The sequence below is a fragment of the Corvus brachyrhynchos genome, unplaced genomic scaffold (assembly GCF_000691975.1).
Source record: "Corvus brachyrhynchos isolate BGI_N302 unplaced genomic scaffold, ASM69197v1 scaffold490, whole genome shotgun sequence".
Taxonomy (NCBI): Eukaryota; Metazoa; Chordata; class Aves; order Passeriformes; family Corvidae; genus Corvus; species Corvus brachyrhynchos.
In genome coordinates, this window is record NW_008235774.1 from 723,551 (window position 1) to 744,086 (window position 20,536).

Here is a 20,536-nt window from a genome sequence, read left to right on the forward strand (position 1 = left end):
GGGAGGAGCTTCTGAGAGCGGAGACCTCCGGAGGGAGGCAGGCTCCGAGTGGAATAGGCCGAAGGGAAACGGCTTAAACTGCTCTGCTGTAAAGTGCTGTGGGTTAACTTTGTCCCTGTGCAGCCGAATGTCACCAGTGCTGCAACAACGACACGATAGGATGGCAGAAGAACCAACAAATGAGTCATCAAATCAATAAAAGAATGATTACTGTAATAGGAACAGCACCACGTACTCCTCTCAAAAACGGTACTACAGAAAATACAAGGATATAGACAAGAGAAGAGAAGAGAAACATGAGTGGCCATATGTATAAAACCGGCACAAGCAGAAATGGAAACAGTGAGAATTTTGGCCAAACAGAGATAATAGGGAGATAATCACATAAAAGCATGTATGGTGATGAATGATGCAAACTACTCTGATGCAAACAGAAGCAAATTGGAACTTCTATTACCCTTATGTTAACTCCGGAGTGAAAACGCTGTTGTAAGTTAAAAGCAAATCACAAGGCCAAGGAAGTACATTATCAGCATGTGAACAACTTGTGGATCTCAGTGCCCCTTATGAACTTACTATGGCTAACACAAGCATTTTTAAAAGTTGATTTATATGTAGTTAGTGAAATACTGCAAGTATTTTAGAAAATATTGGGACAGCTTAAGAACCTATAAAAGCAATTTATTAGAACTCTGTGTAGAGTTTCTGCCATGAGCGACCAAGAAGAGCCTCATGGTTTATTTGAAAGCTCCGTTAAAGACTGAGAATGTAATATTAGAAGACGATCAGCATTTTCTGCTCACATACCAACTACATGGAAGCAGGTGAAAAGGTACTAAGTTATAAATTACATGGAAATAACCTCAAACAGATACAGTCATCACTTCCAGAACACTTCAGCAGACACAGAAGTCTTAGTTTTTTATACCATGAAGTATAAAATTAATCCAAAGAAAGAGAAAGGGAATTACAATGATATGGTATTCTGCTTTTTAAGAAGCAACCTTTCTGAGAAGCAAAATATTTGTCTCTTCCATTCCTTTTCAGATCTTTACTAGGCTGAGGGAATCACAAGAGTTAAAATCTCCAAAAGATTCTTAAAAAGCTAAAGGCTTGAAATGTAGTTTAAATTGTGGGATAGTAATTTCTTTTTCACATTACTAATGCAAAAACCTATTAGTGTAATTTATTGGTGCACCCACAGCCAAATTACTCAGAAACAAAGAGTAGAACCTATGTGTCTGTCCATGTGTATGTTTATCTATGTATGTTTGTCTCAAAAGGAAGAAGTCTTGCACCCTGCTTCAAACATGCTGTTACAGTCCTTCCTGTTTTAACCTGGCAAAACTTAGCTCCTATAGTCCTGAGACTGTATTTTGAGACTTGTGCATGTCCTAATGTTCACAAAAGTCATGATAATAATGATGTGGTCAAAGATTTTTCTTTTTGGATTAAATTAATGAGGTAAAGTATTCAGTGAATTGAAATTCATTATGTATTTTGCTAGTTTTACCATGATTTTTTGAGAGCAAACCTTTTATTCCTCCGTGTTCACTGGAATTCTGGCACCTTAAGGAGAAATACCCATTATATTTGGGTTCTCACTCTGCAGTCATGTGTCTTTAAGGAACTCTGAACTTCTGAAAAAAGAAAGAAAACAAATATTTATGAAAAGTGAGCATTTCTCTGGGTTAATGTGTATGATAAAGAAAAACAACATAGTTAAATCTTTATAATATGCCTATAACCACTGACTTAAATAAGCAATGGCATTTCAAACCATTTGAGGATTTGGCCCTTCTTTGAAATACAAAGTGAAACAGACTTTCATTGTTATTCCTAATTACATTTCAAGTCATAGTATTGACTTTTTAAATATATACATTTATTGAAATGTTATAAATAAATACAGTTACAGAAAAAGAAAAAAGGAGAAAATAGGAGAAATATTTACACTAGAAAGTATAGTGAATTAATTGGATATATAGAGACAGTATCATGGTTGGAACTTATGACAGATGGTATTTTATATTTTTATATAAAAAAGATATATTCTTAATCGTATATGTCAAAGAAAAGAGACCATATGTTGTTAAACACTTCCAAATTGTCATTTAATCTGAGGGGCACTCTCTCGCATGCTACTGAATCCCTCATTGTTTTGGTCTAACCAGTGCTAATCTATAAAAGATTTTATTTATTGATTTGCAGTAATGCAGTGCAAGAAAACGTTCAAGGTTTGTTCCCTTTTTTATTACTTGGATGGCTCTCGTAAGTGGTAAAAACTACCTTTGATTGGACCCTTAACATTTTTCCTGGTCTCCCCATGCTAACCTATCCTTGTTTGTAGTGAAGTGATCAACAGAGATCAGTCTTGCTAAGAGATCACACTATTTTTTCCTAACTCCTGGTATACAATTTTCCCTTAGAATCTGTTTGTTCCCTTAGAATCTGATTGGATTAAAGCAGCAATATTGCTGAAGCTCTGTAAAGATATAATTCAATTTTACATAGCTAAGTGGCAAAATATGAGAGTGAAGAATACCCTGGGAGATTGGACACAATTTTCTTGCAAGTCATATATATAGAGAGTGCTGTTTGTGCTAGGACAGCAGGAGTTCTCCAGAACTGAGTTATAATATTTAAAAAGAAAAAAATAGCAACACCAAAAAACCCAAACAGACCCAACAGAAGATACAGTTTCAGATGTTAGAATACCCAATGCACTGCGGATTGAGCAAAACATTAGAGTTGTGGATATTTTTGTTTTCTATGTTTAAACATGTAGAACAGAGCATGGGGAATTAATTATACATCAAGGAGTGCGAGAGCTGACATAATCTTTGTGAGAGGGTAATAGAGCCAGGATCACACTATTTTATTTTTTTATTTATTTATTGGTTTAGAACTATGTTTGGTAGTTAAACACTGAAGAAGTAATGAAGGAATAATAGTGTTTTAAACAGCCTTTCACCCTGGGAATGGACTGGAACTCTGTCTTGGCAAACCTGTATATGGGGAAATGATTTCTTCTGTTATCCTTGGCAAGCACTCACTCAGTTAGAAGTGCTGATGGTGACCTCTTTGACGTCCCCAACAGCTTGTACAATGCTTGATCAATTCCTTGCTGCATGCAGAGTAATAGCAAGTCTTGTCACAAACAATGAATAAAATTTTACAGGATTAGTTAAAGATAGTATATGAGTGAGATTACTTTTTTTAGACTCCTCAACAATTCTACAATCAGCTGCAGAAGGCTGCTAGAGGATTGAAAGAGGCTTCATTAATCATGAAACATATGATTATTGAAAACCTGCAAACAAAACTATTTTCATCTCTTTCAGAGCACAGACCTGCCCATTAAAGTATGACAAGTATAAAGTCAGTTTAATTTGAGTGAGAAGAATGGTAACAATGTATTTGGATATAATCCATCCCAGTTAAGGAAATGATATTAAGCAAGAAAATGTATATCTTGTTTACATTGGAAATTTCACCAGCCAATACAAGTTTCACATGCAGTCCTAAAGGAAACTGGACTTTTGTCTTTTTAAGTCTATTTAAAGTGATGGCTGAGTTGTGAGAACTATCTACAAACCATCTGGAGAAGATAAGGCCAAGAAAAAAATCAGTCTTGTTGGAAATGCTTGTGTTGGGGGTGTCTATGGAAAATTTTTATGAGGAAACAGAGAAGTGGGTTTGTGTCCCTGGCAATTGCAAAGGTGCTACTCTGTGAGAGACAGTTTATTTAAATAACTGTGTAGAAGACTGTAAATTGAAAACTGTAAATTAAGAGAGAGGTGGTATGTAAAGTGGACATACTGTGGGTTTTTTCTGGATTGCTGTGGGATGGAACAATACTACACTTTTTTCCCCCCCTTTATTCAGTGGGAGATTTTCCCCTTATTTGTGACACAATAAAAATTAATTTTACACTTCCTTTAGTACTTAAGATATTTCTGATTGGGCTGAAACATTGCTTCTATAGAAGTGCTGTGTCATTGGTATAGTGCTTGTCACCAATTTCAGGTACTGAGAGCCAACCAACAAAGACAATTTCAATTACTTCTGTGGTTATGTCTGTGTTACGGAGTAGTACAGACTAGGAGGAGCAAATGTGTGGGGCTAAACAGGCAACCATGATATATTTCTTTCAGTATTTTTACTTTGGATAGCTCTACTTGTGTCCAACAGAGTGAATGCCCATTTGCAAATTGTATTAAGCATGTTTCAGCTCTGCTGTTTTTCAATGGGAGTCTACTTCCAGCACTCACAAACAGCTTCACAGAGCAAACCAAAGCACCAAACTGCTTTGAGAGTTTTGCTTTAAAGGCACGCTTTGGATGCAAACTTAAACAATCATGTAGATGCATGATATGTATCATCTTTTTTTTTTACAAGAATTAACCAACAATGTGTAAAGATAATATGGCAGAAAGCTGGAGAAGAGTGAAATAAAATTGAAGAAGGTGAAGTCGTCCACATTGCTACACATGGCATGCCCAAAGCACTGGGTATATACAATATGTTCTATGGAGAGCCTGAGGGACCTGTAAACTGCTAGATAAAAACCCATTCAGTGAATATTTTGATCCTCACAAGAATGTCACTTGGGAAAGGCACATTTTTTACAAGAAACCAGCTGCCAGATGAGACCATTGACCATTGTTAAGATCTTTAAAATAAAGCCAAGTAATGTGAATTGGAGCAGTTAACAGATGGATGAATTACTTGTGATATAAGTGATAACCAAGTCAAAGCAAGGTGAGAAAAGGACTTGACATTGCAAAGAACAGCGGATATTTGCAGGGCTAGTAAAGACTGCTTCCCAAATAAAAGTGTTAGCTAGTGGTGAAAGAACTGGAGTGTATCTAATTAAAAATGCATACCAAAGCATAAAGAGAGAATACAAGGGTAAACAAATGGCAGAGACCAGACTTGTTTTCAATAGATGTAAAATCAATCACAACATGGTGAAAAGGTCCTACACAAGAGGTTCGGTGTCCTGTATACAATGAAAGCAGCCATTTTGCCGAGATTAGATTGCTTTCAACTCAACTTGTAAAGATCTGCTTAAGAAAATCTATCTGTGACTGCGCTGCTGGAGAACATAACGCATGACAACGGTGATTACAATGGCTGATTTAAAGGATGGTAGGGATGATACTATTCTATAAAATACGATTTTCTGCTGGACCAAAACATTTACCTTTGAAATTACCTCACAAACAGGATTGCAATTTGCAGATTTTGAAAATTCTCTGATGACACGAAAGTAACGAAGAATTCTTAAATAGCTTCATTCCACAGAGTTCTACATAAATTTAATAAATCTATAGAGATTACATTGCTATACTAATCACAGAGATATAGCAGAGAATAAAGTATTTGCAGTCTTGATGCCTCTACAAAACAAGGTTCTATTCATCATGTGTAATTTACCCTGTTACTCAGGACGTGAGGAACCTGTACTTTCTATTTAAATAGAAACTGGACCTAAATACAAAATAACATATCAAACTTAGACATTAAATTTGTGACTTCTACATAGTCTTCAGAATTATGAAAGTTATCAATCAGATATATTGACTCTTCTCTATAGGATGGTTTTAGTTCTTGCAGCCTTCAAGATACACCTCATGGCATTTTTTTCTCTTCATTACTCTGACTCTTTTTTCTTTCATCCTTCGTAGAATTATCTGCTGTTCTTGTAAACATTAAAGCATGATAGAGCCCAGTTGTGTTTGGAATTTTTCTGAGATAATACAAATTATTAATAGCTAGCTAAGATAAACTAGATAGTTCTCCTCCTTGGCTGGTTTAGAAAAATAGCTATTTTATTGATTAAACATATATGTCATACTTCAGTCAGTTCAGCCTTTTGGAACACGAGGCATTGGTAAAAGGAAAAGGAAAATAAAATATAGCATAATTGTTTTCTGAATGTGCACAATCTGTGGAGTTGTGATCATGCCTTGTTCTCTGTGTTGGTCACAGAAAAAATACTAGAAGTACATAGAAAATGTTGGTTTCATTCCTGTAGTACCTGAATTGTCAGAAATGTAATTCTCCTGACTATATTACACTGAATAGGAAAGCTTCTTACAAACACTGAGAGAAATGTAACGTGGATAGGCACAGTACTTGCAATTGACAATAAACTATTCAGGTAAGGCTGTATCCTTATTTTAGCTGTATTGGCTATGTGCCATAAATAAATACAGTAGCAATTTATCTCATCTCACTAGCTATCTTGATTCAGTTGATTAAAGGCTATAAACCGACTTTAATTATATGTTGTAACAGTTGGTATTTGGAGACCTAAATATTTGGGTCCATGTGGTGGCAGTTTGAGTCTCCATTGTAGAAGGGATCTGGAGAAGCTTTTAGTACTGCCCAGATTTCTAATTTCAACCTTTTTTTTTTTTTTAATTTCATATGCATCCAGATTTTTTATTCATTTAGGGGGTCATTATTCTTTTAGTTTGACTACTAAATCCTTTTTTTTCCTATCTTATTCCAGGTCCAGAGTTCATTTCAAGCATCATTTGAACCTAAGCCTTTTCTCTGCAAAGGTAGGATGTGGAAAATGCAATGCACTCCAGATACTTTTTGCTAAGATGATAAAAGAGTGAAACATTTTGTCCATGCAGAGAAGGTGGATGCAAATATTACACTTGCATGTGCTATTGTTTTATAAAATGATTTGCAGGTTTTTTTTAATTCCTCAGAACTGATGAGGCTTAAGGCATCATTGCCTTATTATCAGGTGCTTAAGGCATCATTAATTTGTTCTTTGAATATTTTATTAAATTAAATTAAATTAAATTTAAACTCTATTTTACTATTTTACTTCGTATTTAGTTACTCTGCTAAAAAGAGTAAATATGATTCCCTTCCTGTTTAAATATTAGTCTCCACAGCACTGTCTAAGTTGTTTTGTTTTATGGATAAAAATGAGTCTAAATCCAGGTAAGAATATTCAAGGAAAAAGTCAATACAAAAGCTTGTTGTAATTAAATAAAATATTGAAACCAGATAATGAAAAATGAATATTCATTAGATCTTATAAATTGTTGTATTCCTGGTATTTAAGTTTCTGGGTTCTTAAAATGTAATGCAAGACACATTCTTTAATTCTCGTATGGAGTCTTTTGAAGAAAGCGGATTTGAATTATTATGGTAGAGAAATATCTTAAATTGTCCTAAGACCACTGATTCTGCTACCTACCTGATTAAGTCAATGTTTAATATCTGGGTTTAATACCCCAGATAACTTAATGCAATAACTTAAATGGTCGGTTACTGAAGTCCAAGAAAGTACTGCTACCTAGTTTTGGTCATATTCAAACTTGATACTAGCTCAAACCTTAAAGTTTGCTTTGGCTCTTGTTTTATTTCCAGCTATGTATGTCAGTATATGGCAGTAGTTTTCAATCTCTTTTGAGTTGTGAAGTCATAAAAATTTCAGTGGACAAGGAATTGCATTGGAAACATAGTTTGAGAACAAAGAATACTCCACAGACACTTTTTTGCCACAGTCCACAGGTGACAAAGTTAACATCATCACTTTAAAAATGCTTTGGAGTATTTGACTAGTTTTCATATATATGTTTAATATATTTGAAATATAATACGATGATTCATATGGCATATTTACAATAGGGAATTTGGGGTGGAATAAATGCAATTGTGATGATCTCGATAATCTTTTTCTAACAGCAATTATACTCCCTAGTAACTACCTTGTCCCACAGAACCTTATACTATTTTTGTGTATTTTAGGAGCTTGGAGTTTTTGACTAGTGTTTGTATACTTAAAACTTACATTGTTGTCCTTTCTGTGGTACCCTTCTCAGTATCAGTTCAACAAGCCAATACAATTATTTGCTCCTTTCAGCTTAGTTTTATGCTCACTATTGAGAACCTTTCCTTTCTCCACAAAACTTGGATGTAAAAATTAATTAAATTTCACATTTCCAATTTACCTAAAAAATATGTTTAAGCAAGAGCCATAATCTCCTCTAGCTAACAATTACTTTTTATATTCAATATCCTTTACTTGTTATTTTCAGGAACTGTGGATAGCCTTTAAAAAATCATCAGTCCTTTGTTGCATATTTCTTTATGAGCACAGATGCTTACAACGTCTATCGAGTGACTGTAAATAACATCATTTTTAATTAGAAATGCACTGATTTAAAACTGCCTGCTCATCTTAGCTCCATCTTTCAGGTAACTGGAGCTGCTAATTACTTTCAAAAACCCAGGTCAAATGGTCAGTGTCTGAATTCATTAACCACTCAGCAAAATATCTCTCTCCCTCTAAAAAAGAGGAAAACTTTACAAATATTTTTAAAGGTCAAATGTTGTGCTCCACTTTACCCATTTACTTTGTTCTTGGTAATAGATCTGGGATTTTGTAGTAGTAGTAATATACAAATAGTTAATATTGTTTGAATAAGTGGTAGGTAAACTAGCTCTGTTACTTTGTAATGGAAGACAGCAAAATATATTGTTAATGGTGTACATAAGCAGTAACCTTTTAAGATCTGCATCCCTCTGAAAAACATTCAAATCCAATTCTTTCAAATTTTCTTCAGACAATCTTTTATGTTTTTATTTCTCAAGTAAGTAAGAGAAAAATGATTACCAGTAGTGATCATCACGTGTAGACTAGCAAATAATGTGGTGAAATAAGCATAAAAATTGGGTCTAAAGCCCAGGTGTTTTAAATGGTTTCTTCTGACCACCTGCATGGGACACAATTTTTAAGGAAATGTTTTCTACTTTTAATTTTTGAGAAAAGAGTTTGAAGCTATTGTAACTTTTAAATTTTGCTGACAGTATGGAAATTGTCCAGTCTAGATCTGTACTTTTGTGTGTTATACACACAAATATTTAAGGAACAATTTTATAAATGCAAATCACTCTGTCTTGAAGCATGAGAGCAGGCTGCCCACTGTGTGAAAAGTAATTGTGATTTGAATTCTTTGGAAATACTTCTGATAGTTAGCTTTCTGATAGATAGTTAGTTTTCAAACAACCATTATACTTAAAGTTGGTGAGCTATTTATATTATTAACATGGTGTAGGTCTTTTAATTTTGTGGTACTTCTTTCAGGTCTTCCTTTCCTGAGCATTTGTTAAACTTTCTTCTCTGCTTACCAGTAAAGTTCTAGCTAGCTTAGACACTTCTCTTGTAATTGAAACTTGGTTTCAGATATACTGGGCTGATATGGATAATATTCATGTCATCAATAAAATAGTGTAAGGTTTTTTATACTCTACTTGTGTGTTGTTGTAATTATGTGCTGTTATGATGTAGTTAAGTTTTGTTTCTCATTGGTTCTAGAATTTTTACCATACAAATAGAAAAAATCCTTAAGATGAAGTCTTTCTTGTGACAGAAAAAGCAGCTGTCTCTTGTATTTTGAATGAAGTGGTATTTTTATGGAGGAAGAATACACTCTACCTAGGTAAATTCGGACATTCGGATATTTTGCCTCTTGAGGTCTTTGTCATTTTACTAGTTGAAGAAAGAGGGTGCTTTTTTGGTCCCAGAACCTAAGAGTGCTAAATATGCTCTTTCATAGAGCCTACTGAAGAACAATAGTTTTATTTTATTTTTATATTGACTGATGTCAGTAGGAGGGGAAGGCATGTATTATTATGCAGTATTGCACACAAATTTATTTCATGTTTTCATGAAGTATAAATTTATATTTCTTTAGAAAAAATGATTCAGGTACATCTTCAAACACAAGGAAACACTGTGAATAGTGCTGTCTTTCCCTTCTGAATTACGAATGTGTTCTATGTGACTCAAGCCATCCTTGCATAAACCATTCTACAATGCCCAAGGAACAAGAATCATAGAATCTTTTAGGTTGGAGAAGACCCCTGATATTGAGTCTAACAGTTAACCTAACACCTTCTCCACTAAACTATGTCCTCAAGTGCTACATCAACATGATTTTTGATCAGTGATTCCACCACTGCCCTGGGCATCCTATTTCAGTGCTTGGCCACGCTTTCAATGGTGACATTTTTCCTAATATTTTCCTAATATCCAATCTAAACATTCCTTGGCATAACATGAGACCAGTGTTTGGTCTTATTGGTCTACATTTGGTCAATACTGCTATTTAAAACTTCAGTATTCCAGAGTGGCATGATCATCTCAGTTGGCAGTCCTCTTATTTTAGACCAGAAGTGCCACTGCCTTTCAGAAGAGCACATAGTGAAGATCTCAACTGCAAATGATCATCGAATTTTATCATGTTTAATGTAGTAGCTGAACACAAAATTCTGCTTTAGTTAATTTGTCGTCTAATTCATTATTATGTTATTAATCATATCAACTAACAGCAAGAAGTTATTTTTGGATGCACTTTCCTTTTTGTACATTAAACTATTGCAGATAATGGCTGTTGGACAGGTGTGCATCTGTGTAGACAAAACCATCCATATGTAGAGCAGCATGTAAAAAACCCCAAAGCAATGGACTTTATCTTTGATTTAGATGAAAAAAAAGAGGTTGCAAATTCATGAGTATTTATTACCATTTACATTAAATATCTATGCTAGCTGCATGCGTTTGTTCTGCAAAGGTTGGTGGAAAATAAGGCCATGCATATTCCTACAACAAAGCTGTTCATTGTATAATTTAGTTTTTAGCTGACTCTGAACTTACTGCAGGTGAAAATAAGATGATCCAGATCTGTCAGCACTGATATACATGTAGGTGGTTCCATTATTATAATTTGTGAAATGCTCACAAGCTGTCTTTGTGAGGGTGCTTATATAGAGTAATGTATTAAAAAGAGGCAAGATGTTCTACCTTATGATGGCATTGCAGTTGTGCAGTTTGTGTAAAGTAATCAAGTGTTTCTAAAATACACATGAAAGGTATTTTAAGAGGAAAATTGATTAATATTCTTATATGGTTTTGTGTATAATGCAATAGTACATACCTCAAGAAAGAATTTCCTGCTTTTTATGGGACAGATATGTTCCAATCAAATGAACTGATAAGTATTTATAAACTAGATGCTCTTTTCATGAGTTGTGAGTACTATAAGAATAACACCACTATTCTTATAGCAAACATAGATATTAGAACTGCCCCTCTCTTGAATAAAGAGTTGTTGCATTAATACTGGTGAAATTTCTGGACTTTTCCCACTATTTTGAGAAGACTACCCTGCTTTTTTCAATCTTTTCTTAAATTTTGCTTTCAGTTGTTTAAATTTTCAGTGATGAGCTTGTATAGTATGTGTAATAGGTATTATAACCAGTCTGCAACAGATGAAAATAAATTATTGGGGAAAAAAAATTACTTCAAATATCTACTTCTAGATAAGTAGATATCAAGATAAGCTTATCTAGATATCTGCTAGATATCTACATAAACTTATTTTTTAAAAAATTAATGTAAAATAATAAAATAATATATTGTAGCTGGATATAATCCAATATTTTATAAGCTGAATTTCAGTCCTCTCTCTCCTCCTCCCCTCCATGTTCAGAACAGTAGCAAAATGATATTATGAGGTTTTATTGAGACTGGCAGATATACTTAGAAAGAAATAGAGAAGCTTTTGGACTCATGGTGATTTCATGAAGTAATTCTGCTTCCCTTACTTTCAGTGAAGCAAAAAAGAAAAAAATCTGAAATTACACCAATGTAAGCTTGTGCTCTTGTAACTCTATGGGTATGTAATTTTGGGGGTCTCCATGGGGTCCACATATGAATCCATGTTTGAGCTTAAATAATGGAAAATGGCCAGCTCTATGATATAGTAAATTCTTTATGAAAAGAGAATGAGATGTATTCACCTAAAATATGCTAATCCTGTGAATGCTTGACCATATTCTCTACTTCAGGCACATTATTACAGACAGCTTTGGATGAATAGAGCATTCCTAATCTGAAGAAATCACGTGATGGGCACATGAATAAGCAGGGTATTCCTCCTTATGTGAAATGAAGGGCAAAAGTGTATTTTATCTATCCCTGAAAACAAAATTCCTGCCCTCAAGCGTAGCCAACTACGTAAAAAATAAGGTATTGAGCAGCCCGTTTTATCTATCTGAAATCTGAGCATTGGAACCATTGAATTTTTGTATAAGTAGCAGCTCTGCTTTTCTCTTCTTAAGTTCTGGCCAGTGTGCCATTTTTGAAATATTCAAACAAAGAAACCACAAACCGCTAGTCACACCACAATACCAGCTTGTGTTTACATTTTCAGCTCTCCAGATCATGATCCTATTGAGTGCACATAGAGCGAGTGCGTGTACACGCGCCCATCCACCATCAGGAGAAACGAAACTGTAAACACAAGCTGGTATTTTGGTGGGGGCACACTAATATGGCGGTTGGTGGGGTCGGAAGGTGGAGGGTGAATTATGGATCCAGAATTTCCTTGTATTTTTAAGTCAGACTGCTTGCAGTATCTGCTTTTCAAAATGAAATGTTTGGTAGTTTTATAAGACTAAGGCCTAGTTTCATTAATTTTAAACTACGCATTCAGACTTGAAAGGTGATGGATGAAAGAGCTAATGCTTGGCAGATTTAAACTGGACAGTGACTTACAAACTGTATTACAGGGAGTTCTGACTGCATGAGTGGAGGGTGGGCAAGAATGATCTCACAGTTATTGCCATTTATGGAATTCTTTGCTGAACTAACTAGTGAATCATCTTGCTTAATATTAAACTAAACACTAAAGACATTGTTAAAAATAATGTGGTGAGACCAAAGTGACTAAATTTGCAGAATCTAAGATACATATTTGAATATAAACTCTTAAAATATAGAGCACTTGATGGGTAAACTGAGGAGATGAAACGTATTTAATTAGATATCTCTGAGAACTTCTTCATGATATATGTTGCTTAATTTAAATATGCCTGCAAGTCCCTAAACTTTTTTTTTTTAATCAATGTAATGGTATTCTTTAATTAAAGCTAGAGTGCCTGAACACAGCTTTTATCTGGAGAAGACTTGGTTTTGCTGTTTACAGATCAGCTGTTGCCATTAATCTTTATGGAAATCTCATATTTGTGGCTATCTGAAGTTGATAAGCCTTCCTTACTGGCCATTTGCTGCCACTTTCTCTTGTCTGCTCCTCCAAGAAGAAGAGGCATACTGCTGAAAGAAGAGTTAGATTACTGTTTCGAGAAAACAGGATGCTGGAATGCACTATCAAGTCATGGCCTTAAGGAATAGAAAAGAGACAAGAACAAAAAGGAGACTGTTGTCTTCAGAAGGAAAATAGTCTCTCTCTAAAATCTAAATAGTTCAATAGCTTCTCCCAGTGTGAAAACTGCATGGCCTAATTTTCAGTCCTGCTCTCATATTAGCACATTGTGTTAACAACAGCATTTCTGAGCTCGCTCCTTTATGTGCTATGTGTTGTTCTTTCCTCCATAGTAGACATTTTAAAGCACTACTAATTAAATCACAATCACAGATACTAAAATAGCTCCTTTATAAATTAATTGAAAATTTAAACCTTCAAAATAATAAAATGCAGACATGTTTCTCTCAAAAGCCATAAATCCATTTTTTGAGTTGCAAGTTTGATTACTTAGCACACAATGCCCATATTTATCTGATCCTTAAAAAAAAAAGCATGTTAGAGGGAACAACACAGTACTGAAAAAAACCATACCATAGGCTTTTTTGTGAACTGTCTACACTTTATGAAAATTACATAACATCTTAGTTCTTAGTACAAGTCTGGTTAAATAGAGTGGAAGAAGACTGTTTACCTGCACTTAAAGAACTTCTGAAATTTGATATGTGTGTATTTTGAAATTTTGAAATTACTAAATGGAAAAGACTAAATAGAATAATTGCTTATCCTTATAACTAATGTGATTGTTTTGGAACAATAATATTCAGAAGACTGTAATTCAACCACAAGATCTGGAAAGATACCACAAAACTTTGAAAAAAAAAAAAATCATGCTGCTTAATGCAATTAAGTAAGTCTGAAACTGAGATATTTTCATCTGCCCCTTTAGATAGTTCATAGATTATCAGAGAGAAATTAGAGAAAGAGCCAAAAAGAGATACTGTTTCCTTCTTATTGCTGTCACACTTGTGCTTTAAATCACTGATATTTTTTACAGGTAAGCTTTAAGTTGTTTGTGTGAAAAATCATGTTTTGATTTGATTTAATGGAAGCTGAGATTCTCAATGAAGTCTATCACACAGTATTGAGAAATTTTCAGTAAAATCGTGAGGATTAGCAAACAGCTGAAAGGTTGGTGAATTAAAGCTGAAGTGGAATGAGTTGGTAGTTGGTGGGAGGTCTCATCTCACACTCTTACCTAAATAAATGGATGATAATCTATTGTTTTAGCAAGCTTTTTTTCTGTCTTTTTTTTTTTTTTTTTTTTTTTTGATCCCCTTCCTTTCATGCTGAAAGGCAACAAGATATGCCCATCTAGACTTGCTACTTATTTCTGTGGACCTTTCATCTCACTCTGATCTCTCTATTCATGTCCAGGAAACTCATCCAACAGCGAGAAAGAACCAACCTTTCAAAAAAGCTACATAGCCTCATAGATGAAAAGTTCCTTCTTTGATCGGGCAGAGCAATAGAGCTCCATCAGGCAACCCATCAGTACTGCAAGGAGATGTAGTTATGGGAGATCTGCTCAGTGTTTTTTCCAGACCTTATGAGAAAATTAATTAGCAAGAAGCGATGAATACAAATACTGCTAATGTTTCTCCCATAAGCATTTTTCTAGTAGTAGGTTTTTTACTACATTTTCCTCTAAAATTTTACTATGAAATCTTGTCGATCCAATCCATTATCTCCTGATTTATGAATTAATAAATTTTTGTTTCAAAATTCCTAAATTATTATGGTGTCATATGAACGGACATTAGACTAAAACATTAGACCAGTAAAAATAGTACACCTGAAATTGTAACTATAACTGCATAGCCATTAGTATTAAATAGCTGCAGTCCTGTCTTGTAATATTCCTGCTTCAATACAGAGGAGAAAAAAATTAAATTGGGAAAATTCTATTTCTGAATGCCACATCTTAGGAAACTGGCAGAGATCACTCTCTCTTTAATTCCAGTTTAATATGCACAGAGATAAAAAACCTAATACTCAACTAATAAGAAGAAAATTCCTAGAACTGATGTGCAATTGAGTGATTTGCATAAATAGGAGCAATGTAGTCAAAGCCCACCTGTACACACTGCTGCCTTCTGCCAACATGCTACCATGACAGTTTTGCTTTATTTTTTAATATAAACAATTATTAGCATAATTTTAAAGTGTCAAACAGTGGATTGTCTTTCATATTTACTATATATATATGTGTCGCATCTATTTTGATGCATTGTAAAGAAGAAAACTGTTTTAAAGTTTTATATCTTTACATAATTTCAGATTTTATATTAAAATTTAACGGTAGTACTGAAAATATTAATGAAGGATATAAATAGTATGTAGTAAGTAGTTTAATAATGTATTAACATCATACCACCCAATAGAGGATTACTTTCAGGATTATTTAAATGGAAAATTTATTCCAGAGACAGCTATTCTTTTAAAAGGCTTTTACTGACATTTCGAAGTAATGTGATGCATATTTGCACGTAGTAAAGAGTAAAAAACTTTTTAAATGCATAGCTTTGCATTTACCGTTAAATGCTTTTAAAATATTCTTTGAAGGGTCAGATTAAATCTTGCATAGGTAAAACTCAGTTCAGCATCAAGTATAATCAACTGGTAGACTCACATGTTGTATGCTAACTGGCTGAAAATACATTACATGAAGTAAGTTACTATTACTATTACTATCACTGTAATTGATGTGCTTGTTGAGTTTCTTTTTCTTGGAGGAGGAGTATGAAATGACTTGCCTTATGTTTGTTTTGAGGAAGTTCCTTCAGAATTAGATCTTATTTACAGTAAATCCAAGCCTGTGGTTCCACTGAAGCTGAAGCCAATCTAAATGTTGATTGCTGCAAACCCTACTTTTGGCCATATGTTACCACCGCTTTCCCTTGAGCTCTCTTTGCTGTGCTCTTCTCCAGCATTTTCACTGGCACCTTCATTCATCTGACTTTAAACTGAATGTCTTGTAGCTCAGGGGCCTTCTTGTAGTATAGAGAAGTATATTTTATATGATTGTTTTTATGTCTCTTTGACTTCTCTGTGGGGTCAGATCAGTACCTATGCCAGGGAGGATGCAGCTAGGTTTGGGAACAAAACAGAGATGGATAATTTCTTTTTATAAGGGATTGATTTTGGACCAGCCCAGTAGTATTGTCAGGCTTCACCCTGAACAGAATTCTGCCATGAAACAACTCATTTCTGTGGGAAGGCAGTGGGGGGACAGTAGCCTCCAAACACTGGTGGAAGAGATAAGGCAGAAACACTTGGCACAGTGGCAGCTCCGATGTAGAGCAGTTCAAAGTGTCATGAAACTGCAGCTTTAACTAATGAAATTCTATAGTTGGCTACATGTTGCTCAGGATATGTTAGCTTTTAATTTAAAACAATGTCATGTTTATAATTAAACAGAAATAGTGTAGTAATGTTTGAATGTGTTAATTTAGGATGGCACATTAGAACAATTTGAAATGTCTTGTAACATTATCCAGTTTTTAAATTATTGTACAATAATTGCTTTGTAATTATTATAATTAATGTTCTGTAAATATTTAAGAACGGAAATCTGAACCTGTTTTCCTTCACATCCATGGAAGTTCTGTTTCCCAGAGCAGGATTAGACATACTCACAAATTCCCTAAAACTCATGAGTGACAGCATGTTACTATAGATGCCTAGCTATATGTTATAGTAGTATACCCCATCAGATTTTAAACATTTAGATCTGTCTTCCATCAAGACTCTCTTCTTATTTAAGAATGTCCTGTTATTGCATCAATTGTTCCAAGACTAGCAGTGCTTCTAAAGTGATATCCAGAGACTTTTTAAAATTTAATAAATAAAGATGTACAAGAAATAGAAAAGAAAGTCACTAGCTTAAATTGTATCGTATTAGATGTGCAGTATTTCATCATTTTAATTATCCTTAAGCATTTTATCTAAATAGTATTAATGAGGTTAATATCCATAAGAAGGCAGATTTAGAATCTCATTGCTAAAACTGGTCAAATAATTCATAATGAATTATTCACCTTGTTTTTTTCATGAACTCTTGGTGAACAGATTGTGATTTTCTCGGAAGGATTAATTATTCAAAGTTATTCACCAAAAAACTTAATAGTTCTTGGGCTCAGTTTCTTGGTGAGCAATATATTGTGAACATCTGACCAGCTCCAGTATTTCAGATCATACAAAAGTGGGTTTTTACTACTGTGACCTTTCACCACCTGTTAAGGTCTCTCTGAGATGAAATGTTTATATTTTTTTCTCATACCATCTATGGAACTGTCCCTTTAAATCTGACAGAGATGTTCAGTAGCAGTCCTACAGCTAATACAATATCGTTCTTGCCTTTCAGTTACTAAGTACTGTATGCTGTATTATGCCTTTACCTAGTTTCCCATTACTTATTCTTGGAGGGATGATTCATTGTCAGTTATGTATGGATGATGTGGATTTATTTATTGAATTCTACATTCAAAATTTTCTTAGAATTATTGCTGAAAATGTTCTGTATGAGCGAATAATACTGCAAATCACTTGTACAAACCAAGTGAATTAATTTTAATGTTTTAATATTATATTATCTAATTTGCTTAGTATTCAGAGGACTTTTTTTTCCCCTTGCAGTGGCCTATTTCCCTGGGCACATTGCTTTCTTCATCTCTCAAATATGGACGTTATCAATCTCCACTGTGATCTCTTCACTTTGTGCAAAAACATCTCCAGTGAAATGGCTACAGTTGCTGGAATAGCCATGGATTAGCCAGGTTTAGTAAGGTTTTGTAAATATTATTTAGAAATGTTGGTTCTGTCCCACCTTAGTTACTTTCCTGTATAGTTCATTTGTTTGTTCATTCTTTCTCTCTCTCTCCCTCTCTCTGTTTCTCAAGAACAATCCAGTTCTGACGTTTACTCTGTCTCACTGAAAAGTAACTCTGCCTTTTGAGGAGGCAATATTCTAGAGAATGTCTTGTGGCTCTTTTTTTACAGAATTGTCCCTTCTTTTTTTCTTTTGTTTTAGCCTTCATAAGCAATTTAGTCGACACTATTCAAATCACATCCTTCAAGTGCAACAATATAGCATCACCTTTTAACATTAGAAGACTCTATGTTACTAAAATGCTTAAATATTATAAGAAAAACAAAAGGAAGAAAACAAAGTCTTTTGCATTGGTCTCTCAAATCGAATGGAAATAGCCAACATAGGAGCCTACTGGCTTTGTGACTCTTCTTTTCCTATCACATTTAATGGACTTGTTTTCTTCTTCAATCTTTGCTGTTCACAGCTTCTCTTTAGTAATGTCTGGAGAATGTACTTGTAAAAGTGCATCCAATTATCTTCTGCCCCGATGAACTGCTGTAAAAGTTGAAGGATTGCTTTGTGCAACACAAAAATTGATACTGATTTGGTGGACAAAGTTCTGAAATTCACTGTGAATTTCTTTCTTACCTGTTGTCTCAGGACCATAGAAAACAGTCCAGTAATGAAATATTAGAATACTTACAGTGAAAAGCTGCTCAATTAACATTAAACTGATTTGTTACAGTTCTGTCTCCTGTATTGCCCTACCTACTCCCATCTCTTCAGTATCCCAAGTTATCCTTAGGTTACTTCTATGTCTTAAGACCTCTGAGACATGCTCTGTTCCTTTAATGGATCATCCCCAGAATGTTTCTGGCTTTTCCCTTAACCTCTAGTTTTGAATTCTGGCCTGCTAGCTAGGTAAGAGATATCACATGGTAAGACGGGTCCAGGAGCTCACGTAGGCTTTCTGATCAACCAATTGCTGCTAAATAATAGTTGGCTTCTTTGCGCCTTTCACATAGTAGTAACAAAGCTTATTTTTATTTATAAAAATTTAAAAAACCAAACAAACAGTGCCTTAATGTGTATTTCTCAGTCAGATTGGTTGAACTTTGCTAACAAATTTAAAAATTATTAGGCAATAGGCCATAAACCCACTTTTTCCTTTTTTATCTGTAGATGAGAATTTAAAAAAACACCTCAACATTTTTTCCTAAAGTGAGATAAATGAACACATAGAAATGTACAAGAGCAGAGTACTCAGAAAATGTTTAAAAAATTGCTGTTTCCACAGTTGTATGTGTGTGTATATCTGAGGTAAATATTCCCAGATACCAATTATGTGAAAACCATACCCAGAGTTGAGAGAGAAGTTGTGTTCTGCAAGTCCAGATGTCACTGAACTCTCTAAACAGTGCATGCAGTTGTACAGCACCAAATGTTTTCCAGTATGCAATTTTAATTAAGTGAACTCAGGATGAAGGTCCAAACCCTGTTCTCCTTAATAATGAAAACAACAGCATTATTTTGTTCTGAATTTCCTGGATACAGTAGATTTACATGAAACTGTAAACATCAGAATTATTTTGATTAGGTTATGCCTTACATGGTTTGAAATGATGTGTTTAATATTATCTATGCCTTGTTCTTTAAATTTAGCTGATTAATGAGATTTACGTCATCATTAAAACAGAAGAAGCAAAGGATTTGTGTGAATGCAAAATATTTTATTTATATATAGACAAACATATATATTCATGAGAAAATTTGAAGGCCATTCTTTGTTCAAACTAAAACTTAAAAAAGCAAATGGTTTCATGTGAGAAATTATTCGATCCTAGTATATTTCATATAAACGTTGGCATATTGATGTGGGTTAATAGTAGGAAGCTTTAAAACAAACTAAAGCATTTTTAAAGGATGACTATGTTCTATGTGTTTGTGAGACACTAGAGAAAATAAAGGAGTGAATTGACAAAGGTGTTGCAATCTGGAAAAAGGCATCGCAAATGATAATCCAAACAAGCAGGGAGATGGGAACCCATCTGAATGTAAATACTGCTTGATGAATGTCCTACAGATTTTCCTGTCTGTGTGCGATTGAATTGATATTTTAGCCGAACTAGTCTTCCTTTTGCTGTTGTCGACTTCAGGTGAGGATTTGTATCGTTCTGCCTTTGGGGCCCTGGTATTTCAGGGCAAATTGTCCTTCTCAAAGATCTGACTTTTTAAGGATCTGTGAATATAAATGGGTATATTTCCCAGTTCCCGCTGAAAACCAGACCGTATGAGTCTTTTTATACCCCGGCTTTCCTCTAAGTTGTGTGCGATATTGATTTGATAATGGAACAGAACGGTGAAGAATTAGCATCTAAATCTAAACGTACATTCTTCGTCGGAATTCCCGGGCGCTGCTTGGAAAGCCGCGGAGGACCTGGATGGGGAAAGAGAGGGATGGAGCGATGGAGGGATGGAGCGATGGAGGGATGGAGCGATGGAGGGATGGAGCGATGGAGGAGCTGTCGCGCGCCCCTCGCGCCGGGCTCCGCGCGCGGCTCGAGCGGCGCCGGTTGCG